Here is a 9,612-nt window from a genome sequence, read left to right as displayed (position 1 = left end):
TGTATTTTGATTCTCAAATATTCACCCAAAACCTTTCCTTTTTTGAAGTATACTTTTTAAGAATCTCCTATGCAAACAATATTTTTCAAAATTTTACTTGTGAAAATATTTTATTTTACCCTTTTTTTCTTCAAATACATATTAATTAAGTATCCAAGTCTAGCTTGAATATTAATATTTTTTCTAAACTACTAATATTTTTTCTCTAAATTACTGCTTTTGTTTAGACTGGAGATTTTGCTGTCATCTTTGTAGGTTAATCCATATTTTCTTTATCAATGCTTTTAGTATTTTCTTTCTTCTTGTGTTATGAAGTTTGACTATTATTTCTGTCTTGATTAGTATTTCTTGTATTTATCTCTTATAACAAAGTATATTTCTGAATACAAGAAATCATGCTGTTTTCAACTTTAAAAATTTATAAATTATTTCTTTGATTATAGTTTTTTTCATTTCTCTGTGACACAATTATCTGTTTTATTTTTTCTCATTCTAGTTGTCATATAAATGCATATATGCATATTTATGTATATATACTATTTCCTATTACTTTGTCACTCTGCACTGTATCTTGGCTACATTTATTCTTTTTTTTTTTTCCTTTTTGTCTTTTTTCGTGACTGGCAACGGATCGCAACCCTCAGTGTCGCGCCCATACCGGACCGGGACCAGCAACGGGATTGCAACCCTCCGTGTTGCTCCCGCACCTCGCTCAGCCAGTGAGCGGCTGGTCTGTATGTGGGATCCGAACCCTCGGCGGGAGCGCCACCGCGCTTCCCAAGCGGCGCACTGTAGCAGTGCGCCACCGGGCCGGCCCCATGGCTACATTTATTCTGCTTAATCTTTCATTTCACTAATCTATCATGAGTTCATTCTGCTTTAGTGTTTAACCCATACATTAAAAATGAGTTTTACATATTATACTTATACATTGTTTAATTTACATTTGTATTTTTTGACTATAGTTTGTCATATATAGTTTCTTGATTTTTCCCAATATACCACACAGATATGCTGGGTCAGATGACAGTCTCATGAAAAGCCTTGAGTTTCTTGACTGGAAACAACAGCACACTTGCAATATGCCATGCAGTAATAACAATTTGTAGAGGTTGATACTTTTTTAATACTGGAAAAGTAATTTTATGTTTTGCACAGATTTATAAAGTAATAATTTTCCATCTTAGTTAAGAGTTACCATAAATTCCGAGAAATAATTCTTTTCTGTAACATCAAACCAGTAATTGGTAGAATTAGTTACCTAAATTTAGGTTTCTTGATTCCAATCTTGATTCTTCTTTAACACTTCCATGACTCCTTAAAGTAATCTTATTTTGGATTTTGAAGTTAATCCAGAAGTAATTTAAAAGGATTTTGCTTAAAATTTGCATGTGGCTCTATAATCCTTTTTATTTACACTTTATTTTTATAGTCCTTGTCATCATTTCACAGTAGAGAAAAATGACCTGAATGAATTTTGACATTTTTTGAAGACTGAAACCTTGTCATTTTTTGGAAATTTCTCTGGATATTTCAAAATATCATATTCTCTGCTTACTGGTTTAAAATGCTGTCCATTTGTCTATCTACCCAGTCAGTGCATCTGTCTTATGAAGTCATGAAACACATTTAAAGATAATTTATTTGTTGTGTAACTGTGCACACAGAATTGATATAGGTGGCCTAGCTGCTTATTTTTAGAAATATTTGCTTATAATGATGGCCCTTGACTGGCATCTGGAAACTTAGAGTTAAGAAGGATTTTACCATTAACCAATTAGAGTGATTCTCTATGCCTAATCTGTTTAAGAAAACAGTATCATTTATGCTGATCATCTGCTTTCCTTCTGGAATGTGTCTATGTGCCAGGCACAGGTTCTCTGTGTGACCAGCCCCCAATAAGAAAACAAACAAGAAACCTTATTGTATCAATTCTCTAATGAACTCATCTGGTTGGCAACATTTCTCATGTGTCGTCACAACTCACTGTTAGGGAGTTTAAGCATGTATTTTGTGACTTTTTTCTGAAAGGTTTGTAGTAAGCTTGTACCCATTCTCCCTTGGATTTCACCTCATGGGTCTATTATTTTTGTTTAATTTCTTTGCTATAATAGTCATAGATGTAAGTGTGGTGATTCCTGGGAGTTTTCCTAGTGATTCAACAAACCTAGCAGTGACATTGGCAACCCCCAACACAAGACCAAACACTTATTTCCCTGATAGTTTTAATTCCACCTAATAAAGTTGTAAATGTGTCAACTTCTCTTTGATAAAGTTTTGAGTTATATATTTTAAACTATTATGTATTAGGCTACATGTGTTTGTGGCTTGAAATAATGCCAAACACATTGTATGCACTATTTAAGTTTTGACCACTCTGGTTAATCAAATCATCATCTGTTTGTGTCATTCTTTATTTACAATGTCATTTTGTATTTTTTATTACAAGTTTATTTTTTCTGTCTTATCTAAATATTTACTCAAAAAAACAGGTGGACTTTGTCTGCCATATTGACAAAATTCAGAGAAATAGCACAGTCCCTAGTTTACTTTAGGGGCAGTGCCTCATTTGTCTCAAACAATGAATCTGGGTGGTAGGAACAGCAGGTATAGTCATTCTCTCCATCCTATAACAGAGTTTCCTTAGCTCCAAACTTCATTCACCCACACTGTTGGAATGTAAGACATAAACTACCTTTATTACACATTATTTAATCATCTGTATATAAAATAAATAATGAAGCATTCATTAAATACCCATTACAACAAATAAAAGAGCTCAGAAAGGACCCAAATGCAAAAGATCAAGGTATAAAAAACAATTGTATTGCTACAATATAGCAATAAGCAATTTGAAAAGAAAATTTAGGCAAATTAAATTATCAATAGCATTAAAAAGAATGATATATTTAGATATAAATTTTATAAATAAACGTGGAGGACTTGTAAACTAAAAACTGTAAAACTGCTGAAATAAATCAAAAAAGTCTAAATAAATTGAAAGGCATTCAATATTCATGAATCATAAGACAATACAGTTATGATCACAACACTTTTAAGATCAATGAGTCAATACAAGTCATTTCAAAGTACTACTTGCCTTTTTAACAGACATTTCCAAGATAATCCTAAAATTCATATAGTCATTTAAAGAAAACTGAATAGCCAAACCAATCTTGAGAAAGAAAATCGGAATTAGATGATTACTCTTCTAAAAGCAAATCTAATAACAAAGGTACAGTTTCCAAGATAGAATGACACTAAGTAAGGGTAGACATATAGGTAAATGGACAAGACATGAAGTTCCAGAAAAATAATGTTTCATTTTTGGTCATTGATTTTTGACAAAAGTGCCAAGAAAACTCCTTGAGGAAAGCAGTCTTCTCAACATATTGTGCTGAGATAATTAAATATCCACCTGCCAAAAGTAAAGCTGGACTGGAACGTCACAAGGCATACAAAAATTAACTCAAAACAAATCATTCATGACCTAAATATAAGAGGTAAAACTATAAAGCTGTTAGAAAAAAGCATAAAGATATGTTATGCTTAAAAGTCTATAAAGGATGTGACAACTTGTAAAACGGAAGAAAATATATTTAAGTTATACATCTGATAATAGTCTAGTATCCAAAATACATAGAAACTGTCACAACTTAAGAGAAAAAATATAATCTAACTTAAAAATTAAAAGAAATTAACTAGTCATTTATCCAAAGATATAAAAATGATCAATGAACACATGAAAAAATGCTCAACATCACTCAGCATTTGGGAAATGCAAATCAAAACCACTTTGAGATATCATCTAACTCCAGTTAGGATAGCTAATATCCAAAAGACTGAGAATAACAAATGCTGGTGAGGATGTGGGGAAAAAGGAACACTCTGACACTGTTAGTGGGACAGCAAAATGGTGCAGGCTTTGTGGAAAATGGGATGGAGGTTCCTCAAACAATTACAGACAGATCTACCATATGACCCAACTATTCCACTGCCAGGCATAGGAATGGAAATCATCACATCAAAGGAATGGAAATCATCACATCAAAGGAATGGAAATCATCACATCAAAGGAATGGAAATCATCACATCAAAGGAATGGAAATCATCACATCAAAGGAATGGAAATCATCACATCAAAGGAATGGAAATCATCACATCAAAGGAATGGAAATCATCACATCAAAGGAATGGAAATCATCACATCAAAGGAATGGAAATCATCACATCAAAGGAATGGAAATCATCACATCAAAGGAATGGAAATCATCACATCAAAGGAATGGAAATCATCACATCAAAGGAATGGAAATCATCACATCAAAGGAATGGAAATCATCACATCAAAGGAATGGAAATCATCACATCAAAGGAATGGAAATCATCACATCAAAGGCATAACTGTACTCATGTTTATTTCAGCACTATTTACAATAACCAAGAGTTGGAACCAGCCTAAATGTCCATCATCAGATGAGTGGATAAGGAAAGTGTGGTATATCTACACAATGGAATACTACTCTGCTGTTAAAAAGAATGAAATACTACCATTCACAGCAACATGGATGAACTTAGAGAAAATTACATTAAGTGAAATAAGCCAGGCACAGAAAGAGAAACACCACATGGTCTCACTTATATACGGGAACTAATAAAAACAAATACATAAATACAAACAAATAAACGGGGGGAGGGAAGAAGAAAACAATCACAACAATTCCTTGAACTTGTTAAGACAAGTGAACAGATATGATGTTGATGGGGGAGGGGGAGAAAGGGGGGAAAGAAGGAATTGGTAAAGGGGCATGAAAATCAACTACATTATATATTGATAAAATAAAAAACAAAAGAATTTCTCTATAGTTAAAAATAATTACATCTTTAAACTTAGAGAAAATTACATTAAGTGAAATAAGCCAGGCACCGAAAAAGAAACACCACATGGTCTCACTTACATACGGGAACTAATAAAAACAAATACATAAATACAAACAAATAAACGTGGGGAGGGAAGAAGAAAAACAATCACAACAATTCCTTGAACTTGTTAAGACAAGTGAACAGATATGATGTTGGTGGGGGAGGGGGGAGAAAGGGGGGAAAGAAGGAATTGGTAAAGGGGCATGAAAATCAACTACAGTATATATTGATAAAATAAAAAACAAAAGAATTTCTCTATAGTTAAAAATAATTACATCTTTATGCATTAGATGCTCATTCTCATAAATTTATAATTATTTTATTAATTTGTCTTTTAAATCATAATGGTAAAAAAAGGTGTTACAAACTAAAAATTCAATAAAAATTGTTTTTATATTTACTTATTTAACATCGTTTAAGCACTGTTTTTTGTTTTTTTGTTTTTAAATTTATTCTTTAAGTGGCTTCAAGTTTCTGGTTGAAGTTCTTTTAGGGCCGGCCCGGTGGCGCACTGCTACGGTGCGCCGCTTGGGTTGGGAAGCGCGGCGGCGCTCCCGCTGAGGGTTCGGATCCCACATACAGACCAGCAGCTCACTGGCTGAGCAAGGTGCAGGAGCAACACTGAGGGTTGCGATCCATTGCCGGTAACGAAAAAAGACAAAAAGGAAAAAAAAAAAAAGAAGAAGTTCTTTTATCTCAGCCTAAAGCCGTCCCTGTTGTTTCTTAAACCACATGTCTACTAGAAATAAACTCCCATATCTTTCATTTTCTGGGAATATTTTGTTTTCTTCTTCATTTTTTTTTTCTTTTTGTCTTTTTTCATGACCGGCGACGGATCGCAACCCTCAGTGTCGTGCCCGTACCGGACCGGGACCCGCAACAGGATCGCAACCCTCGGTGTTGTGCCCGCACCTCGCTCAGCCAGTGAGCGGGAACCGGTCTGTATGTGGGATCCGAACCCTCGGCGGGAGCACCGCCACGCTTCCCAAGCGGCGCACTGTAGCAGTGCGCCACCGGGCCGGCCCTTCTTCTTCATTTTTGAAGGATAATTTTGCCAGATATAGAACACAGAGTTTTTTTATTTACAGTATTTTTTCTCAGCAATTTAAATATTTCATCTACGTGGGCCCACACAAGGCTTATTCTATAACGTCTCATAAACCTCAGCCATCGGACCCCCTATGCAGGTCTCTCGGTTGGAGCCACAGAGGACCCTCAGCTGCCATCTCCCAGTCCTCCTACTTCTCTCTCCCCAGATGGTATCCAAGGACACCAGACACCCCCTAGTTACCTCTATGGTGGGATTTTAACATCACAGTGATTATGTGGCACCCAGCCCACTCTACTCCCTACTCCACTACAGCCCGGCTCTTCCAGCCCCTTGTCCTGCTCTCTCTCATAGGGGCACTGCAGACACTGTGTCAATAGGAAGGAAGGGCTGCAGGAGGAAGACTCTCTTCTCTATTGATTTAGAGGCCTCCAGCTGGAAGGCAGAGGCCCCTGTCATCTACTCTCTGGAGCCCACTCACCTTCTTCTGCTGCCACTGCCTCATCTGGACTCTCTGGTGGTTCAATTCCAGGGTGGCCAACTTGACTGTCTCCACCTGACAAGGTCAAGGACAAGGACCGTGCTATGGTTTGAATGTTCCCTCCAAGCCTTATGTTGAAACATAATCCCTACTGTAACTGTAATAAGAGGGTGTGAAATTTGACTATATTATTTGAAAGATGGGGCCCTGTATGAGGCAAGTGGACTATGAGAACTCTGCTCTCATGAATGAATTCATTCATTCCTAAGTTAATGGTTGATGAATTAGTGGGTTGTCGTGAAAGTGGACCAGTGGCCTTAGAAAAAGAGCATATAAATGCGCTGTTGCCCTCTTGCCATGTGGTGCTCGGTGCCCCCTCAGGACTCTACACAGAGTTCTGATGAGAAAGAAGAGCCTCACTAGATGCACCCTCTCAGTCTTGGACTTCCCAGCCTTCTAGACTGGAAGAAAAAATTCTGGTTTTTTTAAAAAAAATAAATTACCCAGTTTCCGGTATTCTGCTATAAGTGACAAAAAAACCAGACCAAGACAGTGAGAATATGGTCTCCTCACACATTTACACCCCTATCCCCAACCTTGAACTCTGGATATCTGACCCCAGCCAGCGCACGTAGTGCTACTACTACCTCTAGTGGATCGGACTCAAGATCTAATCCCAGGTCTACCAACACACCCCAGGTGTGTGATCCTGGGAGGGCAGCCTGGCCTCCCTTTCCTGTTTCCTCATCTGGAAAGTGTGATGGGAACTACCCCTGCCTCCCAGGGTCTCCTGAGGACTCAGTGTCATATTACCATCCTCATCCTTCTCACCTGCACCCTGGAGGAAGGAGCAGACACAAACACCCTCAAATTCCTTTCCTCCCCTTCACCTCATCGCCACCCTGTGAGGCCTGCAAGCAGGCTCATCATCCTTACAGTTTCCAGATCAGAAAACAGAAGCCCCAGGAGGGACAGTGACTTACACAGGGCTTCACAGGGGAGGCTGACTCCTCTCCATCATCTGGAGGCCCTGACCCAGCTGCTTTCACCCCACCCACCAGCACCCCACCAGCACTACCACTGACCAGGGACTCATCCTCTGGGCTCTCTGTAAGTGTGCAGGTCTGCAGCCAGGCCCAGCCTTGGTGAGAGAGGGACAGGATGTTCTGAGAGGCCTGGTTAAGAAGCTCCTGTCTGCCCCAGCACCACTGATATCTGTACCCAACAGGCTGGGTTTGAGGCCATGTCAAAGGCTTCACCTCCCCAGTGAGAGTTCCCTGCACAGAACTCTCTCTTCCTCCACTCAGGACTTGGTATTCTGAGATGCCATCTCTGAGCAACAGGGCAGAGGATCTCCAGACTGCTGGCCAACAACACTTTCCTCCTCCTTTATGTGAAGGGCCTGTGATCTGGTCAGGAAGGTTCTTCTAGGAATATATGAGTCCCTTAGACACTTCTCATGACTCATCTGGAGCACATGTCACTGCTAACTGGGCACAGGGGTGAGAGTCCTAGGGCTGTGATGGATTAGCACTGTCTGCAGAGGGGCAGAGTGGGGAATAGCAGCAACCACATGTATTGGGCTCAAGTATACCTATTAGGACCCAAAGCTGTGCAGCCCATTCAATGACCCTGCCCATTGGATTTCTCTGTCATAATCGTCCCTGGTACCACCCCATGGAGGTGCAGTGCAGACAGCAGCAGCAGCAGGGGCCTGGATTCCTCAAAAAGACTGGAAGAGTTTGCAGAGGGAAGAAAGTCCTGCCTACCACATCCACCCAACAGCCTGGAGAAAGTGACCTGCCGACCGGATGGAGCAGTGTGGGAGCCAGAGACCTGCTGCTTCTGCAGCTCCTCTGCCCTCTTGCACAGCCCGGCTGCCACCACTGCATCCCAGCACCAGGGCTCCTGCCCCACAGTCTCCACCTGCCCATGGACAGACACATCCTTCCTCCTGTTAGTCCAGACAACACGGGACTGAAGTTTTTTCTGTTAAGTTTTAGTGAGAAAGTAAAACAAAAATAAAAACAAAAACAAAAACTCACCGCTTCTTTTGCCACCTGGGATAAAGTCACAGCAAGGCTTACAGACCCCACTCATGAGCCCATTCTTTCCTTCAGTGTCCCTGGCCTCCCAGCCCCTGCCAGGTTCATGCAGGAGGAAATGCCCAGACCTAGAGGAGGTCCCTGGTCCACCCTGTGCTCCTACAGACAGGGGTCCACCCACCTGGAATCTTCTCTCCACGTCCTCTTCGGTCGATGGATCAGGGTGCTCTGCAGAGCAGAGAGGATGGCATGGACTGAGGAGAAGTTCCTGAGGATCAAGCATTGCTGCGGAGGAAAGAGAATGAACCATGGGTGGGGAGTTGGAGGCCACCTGCTCCAGCTTCAGCCTCCCCAGCTGACATCTCCCCTCCTGGATGAGACAGATGCCCAGGGAGTCACAGGAGGGCACAACTGGAGCCCAATGAGCAGCTCTCACAGAGGGAGGGTTTTAGCTCAACCCAAGAAGGAGTCCAGGTAGGAGGTGAGCCTCTGCCACTGGGACATGGGAGTCAAGGCCAGTGCACCCTGACAGGAAAGGCCTAGGGAACATGCTGAGGCTTAGACCACAGATTACTATTCTGAGGGCAATTTTTTTTGTCCTTTTTTGAGACCGGCCACACCATGCTCAGCCAGTGAGCCCTGTGAGCGCACCGGTNTACCCAACAGGCTGGGTTTGAGGCCATGTCAAAGGCTTCACCTCCCCAGTGAGAGTTCCCTGCACAGAACTCTCTCTTCCTCCACTCAGGACTTTTGATTCTGAGATGCCATCTCTGAGCAGCAGGGCAGAGGATCCCCAGACTGCTGGCCAACAACACTTTCCTCCTCCTTTATGTGAAGGGCCTGTGATCTGGTCAGGAAGGATCTTCTAGGAATGTATGAGTCCCTTAGATACTTCTCATGACTCATCTGGAGCACATGTCACTGCTGACGGGGCACAGGGGTGAGAGTCCTAGGGCTGTGATTGATTAGCACTGTCTGCAGAGGGGCAGAGTGTGGAGTAGCAGCAACCACATGTATTGGGCTCAAGTATATCTATTAGGACCCAAAGCTGTGCAGCCCATTCGATGACCCAGCCCATTGGATTTCTCTGTCATAAACATCCCTGGTACCACCCC

At 41.0% G+C, this 9,612-nt stretch overlaps 1 long non-coding RNA gene across 1 annotated transcript; it reads right to left on the bottom strand.

The window, feature by feature from the left end:
* Positions 1 to 2,926: 2,926 nt before the first annotated feature.
* Positions 2,927 to 8,777, bottom strand: LOC103595767. The gene is made up of 3 exons (XR_550979.1): positions 8,679 to 8,777; positions 6,453 to 6,527; positions 2,927 to 3,418 (listed from the first exon to the last, which is right to left on the bottom strand). It is a non-coding gene; the product is annotated as an uncharacterized LOC103595767 (long non-coding RNA).
* Between the last annotated feature and the right edge of the window lie 835 nt (positions 8,778 to 9,612).

The sequence above is a fragment of the Galeopterus variegatus genome, unplaced genomic scaffold (assembly GCF_000696425.1).
Source record: "Galeopterus variegatus unplaced genomic scaffold, G_variegatus-3.0.2 Scaffold1841, whole genome shotgun sequence".
In the NCBI taxonomy this organism is placed as follows: domain Eukaryota; kingdom Metazoa; phylum Chordata; class Mammalia; order Dermoptera; family Cynocephalidae; genus Galeopterus; species Galeopterus variegatus.
The sequence above is the reverse complement of the archived record's forward strand: the minus strand, read 5'-3'. Positions and strand labels throughout refer to the sequence as shown.